The sequence below is a fragment of the Triticum urartu genome, chromosome 2, assembly GCF_003073215.2.
Source record: "Triticum urartu cultivar G1812 chromosome 2, Tu2.1, whole genome shotgun sequence".
Lineage (NCBI taxonomy): Eukaryota > Viridiplantae > Streptophyta > Magnoliopsida > Poales > Poaceae > Triticum > Triticum urartu.
Window position 1 is genome coordinate 131635638 of NC_053023.1, and position 16086 is coordinate 131651723.

The window sequence follows — 16086 nt, forward strand, 5'->3', positions numbered from 1 at the left end:
CTGACAAGGAGAGAGACCTTAATGAGTTCAGTATATCGCTGAAGGGCGAGTGCTGAAAAACGTCCGCGGAGGTAAACTCCATGATCGGCGCCCAGTCAGATTTGATAGGCACGGGCATAGGCAGTTCGGAGTCCGTGGCCGGGGAAGGATCCGGCAGTTTGGCAACGCGGCTCTCGTGAAGGGTAAGGTCGATATTCGGCTCGATCGCCGCTGAGGGTACGGCCTATGTGGCGGGGTCTATCCACCCGTTTGTGGGAGGCGCAACTGGCTCCGAATTAATGGTCGGAGCAGCTGCCGGTGCGATTTCTTGAACACTGTCCGATGGCAGAGCTAAATCGTACTCATCGTGACCGCGTGGCGCACAGGGCAGGGGATCGAATCCGTCGAAGATCAAGTCTCCGCGGATATCGGCCTTGTAGTTTAAGCTTCCAAATCTGACCTGGCGGCCAGGGGCGTGACTTTCACTCTGCTCCAGATGGCCAAGCGAGTTGGCCCACAGTGCGAAGCCGCCGAACACAAAGATCTGTCCGGGGAGAAAAGTCTCACCCTGGACTACATCGCTATCGATGATCGTAGGAGCCATCAAGCCTAACGGCGACGACACAGAGGAACTCTCAATGAAAGCACCAATGTCGGTGTCAAAACCGGCGGATCTCGGGTAGGGGGTCCCGAACTGTGCGTCTAAGGCGGATGGTAACAGGAGGCAGGGAACACGATGTTTTACCCAGGTTCGGGCCCTCTTGATGGAGGTAAAACCCTACGTCCTACTTGATTAATATTGATGATATGGGTAGTACACGAGTAGATCTACCACGAGATCAGAGAGGCTAAACCCTAGCAGCTAGCCTATGGTATGATTATATGTTGTCCTATGGACTAAAACCCTCCGGTTTATATAGACACCGGAGGGGGCTAGGGTTACACAAGGTCGGTTACAAAGGAGGAGATATCCATATCCGTGTTGCCTAGCTTGCCTTCCACGCCAAGTAGAGTCCTATCCGGACACGGGACGAAGTCTTCAATCTTGTATCTTCATAGTCCAACAGTCCGGCCAAAGGATATAGTCCAGCTGTCCGGAGACCCCCTAATCCAGGACTCCCTCAATCCTCGTGAAGGTTTAGGTATTTGAATTCCCCCCCCCCCCCCGGGTCTCCGTCTTGAGTTGTAGAACCATCGTGTGCTGAAGACCTAGCCTCTCCCTCCTTACAAACTTCCCCAGACATGCCCTGCGGGCCATCGCCAAGAACGGCTCGATTCTTGCCAGCGCCCCCGCCAACATCCGAGGTTGCTGAATTTTCACTCGCCATATTCCAACGCCGCCTCGTTCACGTGAACCATGACCAGCGTCGGTCTCCTTCTTGATGCTTGAACTCTCCTAGATGGAACCGGACGAAGCAGGTGATCCGATCTAGGGGAGGAGTTGACGAAGCTGAGTCGACGGGTTAATCGCCCAGGAACCTAAACATTAGCCTAGACTCAATAGAAAAAATTTCTTTAAAGCTCTTTGGTTTGTAGGAATGGAATCCTATTCCTATGGAGGATTTCCTATCCTTCACATTTCATAGGAAAATAAACATTAGCCTAGACTCAAAGAAAAAAATCATATGATGTGAATCAAAGGGCATCTCATTTTCTATTCCTCCTATTAGGCTGGTTGTAATGGGGAGTATCATATAGTAGTATCATGCATATGATACTAGTGTATGATACTACCTTCCTAATGCATATTATCATATATTAATATCATGTAGTACTCTATTTATTGCCATGCATGACACAAAGTAGAATATCATTTATTATGATACGGTATCATAATATGATACTCCATCATCTCTTTCTTCATTTAATGATATGACACCTCATCAAAATTGCCTAGTTGGCATGCATGATACTAGTTATGATACTACCATTACGACCAGCCTTAGGATTTGAGATACATGTCATCTCATTTTTTATGACTTTCATATTCCTACAATTTTTCTACCCTATAAACCAAAGAAAGCCTAAACATGTGCGGGTTGCTTTTTGGTTTTAACTACTTTTGTTATGTCGGTCCTTACGTGACTTGTATTTTGATCTTTATGATATGAATGCGCGCATATTACCATGAAAAAGAAACATGTCTCATCAATTTTGTTTGACGTTTGGTGTATAAGCAGTTCTTATAAAACCCGAGAGAGTAGTCAGAACTGCTAAGAAGGCTTGGCGATATTAATTATTGTTAGAGTTGGCAAGAAAACTTCGCACTAGCTAAGCCGAATCTTTGTGCAGAGATTAGCACTTACCGCATTCTTAAAAAAGGCATCAGCATTAGCATGTAGTACTACTGCTGCTAACAATAATATCAGCAAGCCTAACCACTACTTTGAAAGCGCAAGGTCGAGCGCAACTTGGCGCCGTGCAACGAGCGGAGACGGGAGGACGCGGAGTAGATTATTGCGGGTTTGAATCTGACAGCGTCCGATCGCCGTTTTTTTCTTCTTCCTTTCACCTTTTTTCTGTGGCGAACATCGTACAAAATCGATATCCCCAAGATCCTGCTCCCCGCCTCCCGGATTTGCCGGATCCCCTGCGAACGAGCCGCGTGTGGCTGTCCTCCTCTCCGTCGAGGTCCGGCAATTATTGGCTAGTCGCTGGTCAGCTCTGATGGCTGCGTGCCGGTTTTCGACGGATCATTTGTGTTCACTCGTAATTTAGACTGATCGTCAGAGACACATGTTGGCTGGCTATACTTTCTAGCTAGCTGCTTGAGCTAAGCGTCTTTATTACAGTTGAGATGTATAGTTGTAGAGACGAGTGCGTGACTGTTCAGTACTATCTGCATTTTCACCTTGTTATTGGAGTACTGCAGGCACGGTGTGTTCGAAATCATCTGTACACCTGTTTTTACCCGTTTTCAAAAAAGGAAAAACATCTGTATACCTGCAGCGGCATCGACCGCATGTACATTAGTCAAGCTGAAGAGCATAAAGATCACCGGAAAAATTGACTGACCTCATTTAACTGTCAAGTACGTGTTGAGCTGTTCCAGTAGCATGATTACAAACAAGTACTACTACTAGTACTGCTACACAGATGGAATCCAGGAAAGAGATAACTACAGAGAACCCAGAGGTTTACACATGGAGGCCGGGACCTCACACGACTATCTGTCTGTCGCCCACCCAGCCACCCAGGCAACGCTTCCCGGCACACCCACACAGCCGGCTGGCCGCAGAGGATCCCTGGCCCTCGCACCGGAGGACCACAAGCAAACGCTATCCGCCATCCACTTGTGGACGGTCGGCCCCACCAGGGAGGACAGGCAGGCGCCCATCTCCGCCGTCCGTTCGCCCCCTCCGGGCCTTTCCCCCGACACGTGGATCTCCGCGCCGGTACGTCGCCGTCGCCCCCACCCGGGGGTGACGTGTCCGCCCACCGCAGACCCCGCGACAACACCCCACCTGCGCGCTTACCTCACCGCAGAATCCCCCACGCGCCTCGTACCGCACGCGTGGCGCCGACAGCCGGGCCCAGGCACCGCCTGGCCCCGCGTGTCACCCGCCCGCGGGCGGGTCTCAAGGGACGGAAAGGGAGAGGGGCGCGCGCGACGGCAAAGCTGGCCTGCGTGTGGGGCGGTGAGCTGTCGTGGGGCCCGCGGGGAGGGAGGGAGGCCGCACGTGGCGCGCGATGCGGCGGCCTCACGCACACGTACCCGTACCGCCCGCCCGCCCGCGGGCTTTAAAAGCGGACAGGGGGGGGGGCGACGTGTCGCTGCGGCGTAGGCCCTCGGGGTGGGACCCGCGGGGCGCGGCAAGTTGCAGCGGCTGTTTGTTGGGTGCCAGTTGCTGCCTGCTGGGTGCCCCTACAGGGTCGCGGAGAGCTACCCTCTTCGCGTGGGGCCTCCAGCCGAGCCGAGGCGAGCCGGCTCGGGGATGCCTTTTGTTCTGGGCGTGGCTCGGCTTGGCGGCTTCGAGCTGGGAGGAACGAACGAGGTTACTGGATTGGCGCCGTGTTCCTTTTAACGGAGTATGTTAATGCACTTGATTGGTGCCGTAGGAAATACGTACTAGTACCTGGTACCGTGGGGCTCTTGTCTGTGGCATGAATGGTTCACGCACAAATTCATGGATTTTCAGATAACGTCGTGCCGGTTCATGCTAAACTTGATAGACATATAGTACTATCGAAACATAAAATTCTTGAATTTTCCAAGATACATCAATAAAATTATCATGAGATAAGAGCCATTCTTGCTTTGCTCCAAAATGTGCTTTTTAACAAGTGACGAAAGACCTGGAACAACCTTATACATATTAGTACATTGCAGTACAACTGAAAAGCAAAATTAACTCAGTCCAAATATTCTGTAAAAAAAAACTTGACGTAAGAAGAAGATTGCAATGTGATCCGTAGTCATCGACAAGGCTACCACAACATACCGATCTCAACCATCGCCGGAGACAGAACCACTTGGATGGGAGGCTCGCCGTCGCTCCATCGCCAACATAAGCTACACGAAGAAGAAACGAACGACTCTGCCTTCCTCTCGGCATTTTGGCCATAGGAAAAGAGTCGCCATTCAGCCAGAAAAGTCATACAACGAAAAACACCGCTCATAAGAAGCACATGATAGAGCAACGACATGTGCTTTTGATCAGACGTCGGAGACCCATCTACGACGTGACGATTGACTCCAGGAAGATGGAAACAAGTGCACCTTGGCCTGCTCGACGACTGAAGAAACACGGAACAAACGTCTCCAAAATCGCCAGTTCCCATTGAAAGTGCAGTCATGCACATAATCATGTTTTGATCTTGATAACAATATACATACATGGGACTAGTTATGTTTGCTAAGTGTAGGGATCATGGACCCACCAATATATATGTAGCATGGTGTAAACGAGGAAATACCATAGCTTGTTCTGTTAATCATGAGTTATAGAAATCCCGCACTATTAAGAGGGAACCAGAGCGGTTTATTAAAGATTTGCTCAAGTCAATATCTTTCCTTGCACATCCTACACATACGCAACCCCAAAAATATCTTAGCCAAAATCCAACCACCAAAATGGCCATCCTCAACTCAACAATCGAATCGTCCGGGTTGCTACCCGAATCATTTGGACTACGTCCCGGATCATTCGGCTAGACCCCAAGGAGCAATAGAAGGTTTGCTCTTAACCCGGATTGTCTAGGCATCTCCTTGGATCATCCAACCTTTGCCCGGATGGCTAATAAGAGAACATATCTGTCTGGGCTCGCCTAGAAGTTCTGGACTCGGTCCCAGGCATCCGGCCAGCCCGTGATCCACCACAGTATGGTTTGCATGAAACCCAATGGTTCGAGTACCTTCCCAGATGTTCGGGCTTCCCCCGGATGTCCTTCCAGGACAAACACACGGGGAGCAATGTCGTCCGACTATTAGCTCAACTGTCAGAAGTTGACTTAGTCAGACCATCTGAATCCCTAGCTAGATCATCCGGATTCCTATCTAGACATTCAGACTCCTAACTTAAACAAATCAAACATCTCCTTTCTCATGAAGCTATGTATACCCCTCTACCACATCGGTAGAGGGTTGAACACTACACTCTATAATTCATCCCGAAGAACACAAAGTGCTCGATCCCACTCACTCTCTCCCACAATCAATCTTAGATCCTGAAGAGATTTGTGATAGTTCTTGAGAGGAATTCCACCAAGTGATAGATCCACTCTCTCTCTCTCTCTCCCAAAGCAAATCATAATTTGAGCAAGCCTTGAGCATTTCCCCCTTGGTCTTGTTACTCTTGGAGATTGGATATCCTAGGCGATAGGAGTTCTTCGCAAAGGAATTGTGATTACCTCAAGAAAGTTTGTGAAGGTTTGGAGGCCGCCTCATGGTCTACACACTAGCGGTTGAGAATCGCCTTCGTGGTGATATCTCGAGGAGAATAGGGTGAATCTTCATGGTGTAGGTGTGCCTTTGTTGTAACACCCGCCCTTTCAACGGTGACTTGTTTCCCTCCAAGAAAGTGAACACCGGGATACATCCTCGTCTTTGAAGTTTGGTTATCCTTAACCCCAGCTCTTTACTTGTGGTTTATTTTGTCTCCTTGTCTTGACTTGCTATATCATATTATGGTTGTTCGTCTTCAGAGTTGTTGTTGAGTATATTGCGGCACTAGAATTGCCTTTGCAATAGTTAGGCTAACTTTCATATTCTGCATAATTGCCCAAAATTGCTAAGTAGTGATTAAAAATTTGTAATTGTACCTATTCACCCTCTCTAGGTCCATTTCAATCCTTTCACTCATCGTCTCATGATCTTATTTGAAGAGCCAGCGGCAGATCAACCATTGGGTGTCTTCTTTCTTCATCGAAGCCATGCTTGGGGAGTGAACTCTGTCCACCAGCCAATGCTCGTTTGCGCCGACGGAGAGCTCACATATGACATCACCCCAAACATGACAATCATGAGCTCTTTTCCCTCTTATGCCTCGACGAACAACACCACCAACAAAGAGAGGGGATGGGGTCGGGTGGATCTTGTAGAGGGCTCTCAAATTTGAGTGGTGGGGGAGAGAAAAACCCGAGCAAGTTCACTCTCCAAAATATGTTCCATGAGTCCATTCTACCATCACTTTGCTTTAGAGAAATGTATCACCAAGAGCGAGAAATTATAGTACCATTTTTGGTACCCAGCGAGCTCTCTGTATATCGGGCTGTTTTTTAATATTTAATCATTGACCATTTTGGATAAAAATCTCTTACTACTTCTCTACTTCCTCCGTTCTAAAATAAACAACTCAACTTTATACTAATTTTAATATAAAAGTAGTATAAAATTAGGTCATCTATTTTAAAACGAAGGGAATACTTTCGAGTAAAGTGTACATGCCGTTTAAACCTTTCTCACGCGTGCATGAATTATTTATAGGACCGGTCTAGCGAGCGGCCGGCTCCTCGCTACACTTTGCGAGCGGCCGGCCTAAAATTGCAAGTTTTGGTCCCTAATAATCTATAAATAGTAATTACTTAGTATGTGTCTTTTTTGTCAGTTAGTGGATGTTTTCGTTATCATTAAATGCGTATAGCAAATGCGTACAGACTAGTATGTGAAACACATTTATTTTCGCCTCTTAAATCTTTAAAAAGTCATATCCTTTAAACCACACGTTGGAATTCAGATCCATTTTCACCTTTGGATTCATCGTGACGAGATCTTCGAAACTAGATCCCGCATGGGTATGTTTTGATGAATTTTTTTGATGCCAACTTTGATGCTATATAGTGCAACTAAAGTACTGCATTGTGCAATTAGAATACATTGCCGCGTCAACTGAGTATATGCGTGTAACTATTCCTGCCAACTAACTATCAATGCGTGTGCAACTAGTGTCCTGCCAACTAAACATCAATGTGTATGCAACTGGACTATATTACAAGCCAACTAAGCATATGTGTGTGCAACTAGTATTCCTGCCAACTAAACATCAATGTGTGTGCAACTAGACTACGTTACAAGCCAACTAAACATCAATGTGTGTGCAACTAGACTACATTACAAGCTATGACAATTCATATGCGACTATGTGGACCAGATTGTGCAACTCTGTGGCCATGCATGTGCCAACTAGAACTACTATGTGTTCAATTACAACTACTGTGGATGCAGCTTCAAAAAACTGGGTTTGAAAAAATTGCACCATGCAGTACTAAACTTGCACAAAGCAGTACTGAAGTTGCACAATATAGCGTCAAAGTTGGCATCAAAAAAGTTTCGTCCAAACATACTCATGAGGGATCTAGTTTCAAAGATCTCGTCGCAAAAAATTTAATAGTGAAGACGGATCGCGCGCGTTTTGAAAGATATGACTTTTTAAAAATTCGGAAAACCAAAATAATTGTACGTGTTTTAAATTGAACTAACCAGTGTGAACACATTAAATACTGATAACGATATGCACTAACAGACAAAAGTACAACTCATGCATGGTAAAAAAAGTCCGGCCGCTCGTTTTCTCCGATTAGCGCGCGGCCACTTTTTAGATTTTCGGTTATTTATAACCACTAACATTTACCGGAGGTGCGTATATAGATACAATCATACAAACAGTAGGAAGTAGAAAAAGGCAGAAGTATTCCGGAGTGACACCGCACGGGGAGCCGTGCCCTGAGAACCGGAAGCCCGAAACGTGTCAGGCAGACGCCCCTACGCGGCCTCGACACGTCACACATCCCCAAGTACCACCACTACCAACCACGGCCCCAGCCGAGCCGCGCCGAGCCGCGCGCCGCCCGATACCGGCTGGGCTTGTCGGGGTCCAACACGTGTACCCGCTGTCCGACACGTGGCCGGCCTCCATGCGCTCGTAGTCCCATCCAACTAGCTCCCCCCTGTTCCCGTCTCCAAACAATTTCGGTTTAATGGAGGGAGCAGTCTAACAACGAAGGAGATTAGAGCGACACGCAGGCCTCCTTCTCTTCTCCTCTCTCCTCTCCTCTCCGTTCCCATCCTCCACCCCCCCCCCCCCCCCCCCCCTGCCGCCGATTCTACTGGCTCTGCTTGCCCGGCGCTCGTCGATTGTTTGTTCCTCCCTGGGCGCTGTGATGTTCTTCCCTCTGGGTTTGGAGACCGAGAATTGCCCCGCGCGGGACGGATTCGCGGCAATGGCGAGGCGTTCCTGAGAATTTGGCCGTCCTTGGAGCTTCGGGGCAGGAGGGATTGGCGTGTGCTTCGCGGCGGGGAATTGCTTGCTCTCTCTCTGCCGGACGGACATGGCGTCGAGGGACTTCTTGGGCAGGTTCGGCGGGAGAAGGGGCGGCGGTCGGACAAAAGGGGGGCGGCGCCGGCGAGGCGGACGAGGTGGTCGAGCTCAGCCTCGGCCTGTCCCTGGGCGGCTGCTTCGGCGCCAACTCCGGCCGGGACGCCAAGAAGCCGCGGCTGGTGCGCTCCTCCTCCCTCGCCGCCATGTGCTCGCTCCCGGGCACCAGCGACGACCTCGCCGCCGCGACGCCCCCGCCGGCGCCGCTGATGCGCACCAGCTCGCTCCCCACCGAGACCGAGGAGGAGCGGTGGCGCCGGCGCGAGATGCAGAGCCTCAAGCGCCTCCAGGCCAAGCGCAAGCGCCTCGAGCGCCGCACCTCCATGAACTCCGGCAAGTCCGGCGGCAGCAGCAGCCGGGACGACGCCCAGGAGCCGCTCTACCCCAGCGCGTTCCAGCTCCGCCGCTCCGTCGTCGACCAGGGGAACCCCTCCTCAAGCATGCCCGAGCAAGGTATGCACATGCTTTCACCAACTATTCGCTACAATCAGCTTGCAATTCCCACTGTTCTATTGCGCTTCCTTGCTCGAATTATTCATCCAGCTGCCTGTTAAGCTCTCGGCGATCCATGCAGGTCGGTGTCATGCCGAGCTCACCGTAGTTCTTTCGGTAGGAGATACATGGGCAGAGGGGGGATCTAAAAAGTCGAGTGTTCTTTGCCATGGATCTTGCTTTGGTATTGTGATTTACCGGGATCGATTCGTTAGAACGCTAGCTCAGCCGATGCTTTTCTTTTTCGCCAAATTCGTTAGAAATGGGGAATTCTTTTCTGCACAACCTGATGATGCTTCCACGTACGCATGGGATTTGTTGTGTTCTTTTCGGGGCGTTTGTTTTGGGTGATGTCATTTCTGGGATTATTTCGAGCCGTGCTGTTGCTCCTAGGGTCTGGAGAGATGCCTTCTACGGCATGTTTCTAAGCAGCTTCTAAGCTTTTAGTCACTACTAGTCAGTAGTTACGTAGCGTCAGAGTCTGATTATTGAGGCTAATCACTATCCGAGCAGCTGCTAAACATATATGATTTGAATTGTCTACCTGAAAAACTGGAAAGCACTGACGATTAGTAAACGGAAAAGAGCACATTGGGATATGAATCTTTATTGACATGTTGGAATATGAAAATGTGACATCTCCTCCTCCTCTGCATTGGTGCAGGTAGCGGTGATGGCGCTGAGGCGAAGAGCACATCGAGCATGGAGATATCTTCCGATAATAATAACAATGCCAGCAACCAGAACAAATCCCTCCCGCCGCCGGCACCATCTCCGGCGGCCGGGAAGCTGCCGAACGGCATCGTCAAGGAGCAACCGCCGTTGCGGACCCTCCGGTCGCTGACGATGCGCACGACGAGCACCGGCGACCTGCGGAAGAGCATGATGGAGGACATGCCGATGGTCTCGTCCAAGGTGGACGGCCCCAACGGCAAGAAGATCGACGGCTTCCTGTACAAGTACAGGAAAGGGGAGGAGGTGAGGATAGTGTGCGTTTGCCACGGCAACTTCCTCACGCCGGCGGAGTTCGTGAAGCACGCCGGCGGCGGCGACGTCACGAACCCGCTCAGGCACATCGTCGTCAACCCCTCGCCGTCGGTCTTCTTGTAATGCCGCCGGAATGTACCTAGGGGGAGAGACGCTCTTTTCCTCTCTTTCCTTTTTTACTCTGAATTTTTAGCTATCATTACAGTGTATTATGTTTAGCGCCCTGCCCTTTCCATTGAGTTGAGAGGGGTGCAGGGCCTGCCTGAGGTGTTTACTGTAAGTTAAGGGAGTGAACTAATTTGAGAGAATTATCAGCTTCACAGTGTCCACAATGGATATGCTGCTTCAGTCGATGCGCGTGGCCTCGCACTAACTGTAAATGTGTAAGGTTTAGGAGAAGTCGATTTTGCCATGTTCAGTTACCGCTTACTCTGAACGCGTATCAACTCCAACGCCATCCGGTTTCACATATTCGGAAGCTATTGCGCTTTGGAGATCCCGGCCAAGTTGGGTATAACTGGTTGGTAACGAAGAGTTTAAATGAATATGTTGTGGTTTGCAAGGAACAAAAATGTACAGTACTGTAGAAATCTCCAATATTTCTCTATTCAATGACTTCTTTTCAAGAGCTTGGACCTAGATCCACCCACAGTTCCTCTCTTTCTCCTCTTCATTTAGACCATGACGATGGCCATGAGAAGGAGGCACCAATGAGAATTGTGGTGATTCATATGTCGGTTCCTTCCTACTTGAACCATTGCATGGCTTGGATTCGTTCGCCTATGCTCCCTTCCCCCCTTCCTCATGTCTTCACAAACAAACTCCTTGTAATCTACTGCGTTTTGGGGATCTCGACCAAATTGGTATAGCTGGTAAATGGTAATGAAGAGTTTCCATGTATTTATGTTGTGCTTTGCAAGGAAAAAATGCACAATAGTAGCAATCTGTCATTTGCTTTGTGCTCTCTCTTCTTCCTTATGCTCCTCTGTCGCTTCCTTCCCTTTCTTGTCCTCGACCGTAGAGGGGCAGAGTGGGTTTTCTCCTTGGGGGACTAATGTGTTTGCGAGTATACACAAGAAGTAAGTTTCTCAGGAGTTAAGAGAAGTATGCTGGAGTGATAGAGGATATTATTATTCATGTGGGAGATGACCCTTAAAATTGAATCGAAGAGCAATTGTTTCATTGAGTCGTAAGAGGAACAATTGACTGTTGCGAGAAGAATAAAGTCAGTGAATACATAGTTGTTTTCTAGTTTCATTTTTCTCTATTTAGTCAGAAGGCAAACTGTACTATTAGGAGGGTGGGATCCAAATGCAGTTGAGGTTTAGGTCTTCGATGTGTGTTCAATCATAAAACTATTTCTCCGAGTGAAGACAAGAGAAATCTCTTCATGCAGAGCAATTTTTCTCCGAGTATGAGACAAAGTTCTTCGGGACTTAGAGAAAAAAATCACAAACCGTTGAATCGGCTAGACTTGTTCCTAAAGTAAGTTATTGCGTGAGTTTGAAATCCATCCATAATGCCACATGTCGATTGGCCATTAGGTGGCACGTGTCCCTATTGGTCATTTCACACCTCGGGATTGCTCCAAAATAAATAGCCGCCCACCCCATCCTGCAACAGTTGGTTGCGTTGTTTGATTTGACAAGAGTTTGTCTGAGCAACCCACTCTACGAGAAAATTGAGCAAATCCTAGAGAGAAAACCCTAGAGCCAAAAATATGTGAAGTGATTGAACATTGTGAATAACTAGATTGAAAAGAAGCTTGTGCCTATTACTCTTTTGGAGTGCACATCCACTAGACGGTTAGGCATCGGTCCGAGCAACCAAGAGTCATTGTGGTTTTCCAAGGACAAGTCTGTGAAAGTTTGGAGATTGCCTTGAAGAATCTACCGAGAGTAAATCAATCTGAGTTTGAGGAACTTCAGGTCAAGGATGATAGGATGGATAGAGATTTTCTCTCGTGTTGAATCATAAGTCCATCCAACCAGAAGTAGCACTTTGGTAGAAGTGTGAACTGGTCGAACAAATCACTTGTCACCATCGAGCACCACTGATTTTGTCTCTACTTGCATTACTTTTAGTATTTTTCCTCTCTTTGTATTATCCTCTGCCCCGAGTTTCCCCTCGGTGCTCAGTTCTTCGCAACTTATATGCATTCATCTCTGTGAGGTTCATCATGTTTACTCTAGAGTTATATCTTGCAGCTCCCGTATGCTTGTATGTTAGCTAGTTGTCATTTTACTCTAGTAAAATATGTCTCTATCATCACTACTGATAGTTTTATCTCTGCAGTTCTGCCTAGTTGTAACACCCTCGATGCGACTATAGCTCCCACGTGTCGAGGCGTGACTTAGAGACATAATCCCATTGAAGGCATATGTCACAAGTTAGGCAATCTTCACAACATCCCATGTAATATAAATAATAAAGGGAAGATAACAATAGTTGGCTTACACTCGCCACGTCAATCAAGTACATAAATAACATTACATCATCCAAACACTCATGGCCCGACTACGGCGCCAAAATAAAAGATAACCCAACATGCGACAACGGTCCCGTTCACCCCCAACTGGGCACCACTACTGATCATCGGGAAAGGAAACATAGTAACGTTGAGAGTCTTCGTCGAACTCCCACTTGAGCTCATACGCGTCTGCTGGAGCGAAATCATCAGGCCCTGCATCTGGTGTAATAGTAATCTGTGAGCCACAGGGACTCAGTAATCTCACACCCTCGCGATCAAGACTATTTAAGCTTATAGGTAAGGCAAGGTAAAATATGAGTGGAGCTGCAGCAAGCGACTAGCAAATATGGTGGCTAACTTATTCGCAAAAGAGAGCGAGAAGAGGAGGCAAAGCGCGAGCGAGAAACTAGAGAACCACCCGCGCAAACATTACTCCAACACCGTGTCCACTTCCCGGACTCCGCCGAGAAGAGGCCGTCACGGTAACACACTCAGTTGATTCATTTTAATTAACTTAAGGTTCAAGTTATCTACAACCGGACATTAACAAATTCCCATCTGCCCATAACCGCGGGCACGGCTTTCGAAAGTTCAAATCCATGCAGGGGAGTCCCAACTTAGCCCATGACAAGCTCTCACGGTCAACGAAGGAATAGACCTCCTCCCAAGACGTTCCGATCAGACTCGGTATCTCGGTAATTCAAGACACTTCGACAGGTTAAAACAAGACCAGCAACACCGCCCGAATGTGCCGACAAATCCCGATAGGAGCTGCACATATCTCTTTTCTCAGGGCACACTCAGATTGTCCTAGGTACGGGTAGGCCAGCCCAGAGTTGCCCCTGGTGGCCACCGGTAGCTGACAGGTGGACCAACACTCAGAGGAGCACTGGCCCGGGGGGGTTAAAATAATGATGACCCTTGAGTCTGCAGAACCCAAGGGAAAGAAAAGCCTAGGTGGCGAATGGTAAAACCAATGTTGGGCATTGCTGGAAAAGCTTTAATCAAGGCGAACTATCAAGTGGTTCCCATTATAACCCAACCGCGTAAGGAACGCAAAATCCGGAAACATAACACCGATATGACGGAAACTAGGGCGGCAAGAGTGGAACAAAACACTAGGCGAGAGGCCGAGCCTTCCACCCTTTACCAAGTATATAGATGCATTAAGATAACATAGCAATATAATGATATCCCAACAAGTAAATAAAAGATGTTCCAACAAGGAACGGCCTCCAATCTTCACCTGCAACTAGCAACGCTATAAGAGGGGCTGAGCAAAGCGGTAACATAGCCAATCAACGGTTTGCTAGGACATGGTGGGTTAGAGGTTTGACATGGCAATTTGGGAGGCTTGCAAGCAAGTGGTAGGCATCGTAGCATTGGCATAGCAAAAGAGCGAGCAAACTAGCATAGCAAAGATAGTGGTGATTTCGAGGGTATGATCATCTTGCCTGCAGAGTTGTCAGAGTTGACTGGATCCTCGAAAGCAAACTCAACGGGCTCCTCGTTAGCGAACTCGTCTCCCGGCTCTACCCAAACAAGACAAACAAGCAACAAGGACACAATCAACCACGTGCAAGGATCAAGCGATATGATGCAATGATGATATGCTATGCGGGAAGCGATGCGGGATGCAAAATGTAAGATATGACAGGAAATGCATGAACCTGGCCTCAACTTGGAAAACCAAGTGTGCCACTAGAAAGATGAGATGAAATCGCTTGAAAACGTTATAAAGAACGCCGGAATCGGAGTTACGGTTTGGAAATGGCAAGCGATTCAAAAATGACATTGGTCTGGGATTTACAGCAAGTAGGCATCTAAATGCAATGAAATGAACATGCTACAGCACCCAAACATGACAACAAAATACATGGCAGGGATGCATACAAGATGCTTAACAAAAGTCTAGCACTGAGCTACGGCCAATTCATCCATTAACAGGTTCAAACAAGCATGACAATAATGCATATGGCAAACAGATCTCAGACTTAGTGAAATTAACACTTGTCTGGAATTTCAGATCAGGTAACACACTTCGGAGCAACAAAACTACATGCTACAGGATATGAACATGGCAAAATAAAGCATGGCATGGAGCTACTCAAAGAGCTTAACAAAAGTCCCTTAGTGATCTTGAGCCAAAAGGAATCAGAAAATACAATTGCAAGCATGTGAACATAGCAAAAACATAATCAGTTTTCACACAGTGAAAAACTGACACATGCTGAAATATAACTCAAGTAGTCATGTTTACGAGCTCGATGCACTCACTACGGTGCAAGTCATGGCAAGACAAGCATACACCCATTAAGAACACACAAAATACAAGCTAGACATGGCAAGAACAAAAGCATAGCATGCACGGATCAACTACAACATCATCGGCAAAATTGCAAACAAGTTGACAATCTGCCCAGATTCACAAAGTAGCAAAAGTAGAGCTCGATTGACTCAAGCTAGGGTGCTCCATAATTGCAAACAAAGGTATGGATGGATAGAGCACTACAATATTAACAAAACATCCTTACTGATCATCCTCAAAAGAGGCAGGGATCACTAGGAAACAACGTGAACATATGGCAATACGAGATAAACAGATCAAGGACTTAGTGGAATTGCTAAGTCCCTGAAAACAGAATTACTAATTGCACCACTTTGCAAGCTTGCACTAGTCACCACACACATCCTAAAAATACATGGGTTTCACCTCTGGAGAGATGACAAAACCCTTAACAAAACACATGTAGAGCATCAGGGCATAGCATGCACACAATAATCATGGCAAAAATGACAAAAACCTAAATGGAGGAGCAGATCTGACAATTAACTCAAGTAGCCCTCTTCTAACAGCATTTCGGGCATCAAGATGAACTCAAATGAAAATGATGCAATGAAATGAAATGATGTACTCTCTGAGATGAAAATTTTGATATGCTATATGCATGAATCAGAGCTACGGATGCAAAGTTACAGCCTGACAAACATGTGCATATGGATCTGGAATTTCGGGACTTAGACGAATTTCACCTAGGGTTTCACTGTTCATAGATCTGGATCGGGCGAAGGTCACTGTAGCACGGCGGCGCGGATCACGAGGATGACCGGGGTTCTTCGCCGGAGTTGAGGGAGAGGCCGGAGGGGTCGCCGGGGTGGAGATCCGGCGAGGAGGAGGGCCGTGCGGGGCGGCGCAGGGACCGGCCGGCGAGCTCGGGCGGCGGCTTGCCGGGCGGCGGGCGGCGGAGCTGCGGCGCTCGTCGCCGGCGTGGAGAGGTGGCGGCGTGCGGCGGCTCATCGGCGGGGAGGCGGCTCGGCCGCGGAGAAGAGGAGGCGTGCGGCGGT

The 16086-nt window shown here is 48.1% G+C and overlaps 1 pseudogene; it reads left to right on the forward strand.

The window, feature by feature from the left end:
* The first annotated feature begins 8514 nt into the window (after positions 1-8514).
* Positions 8515-10619, forward strand: LOC125536343 (annotated as a pseudogene).
* The last annotated feature ends 5467 nt before the right edge of the window (positions 10620-16086 follow it).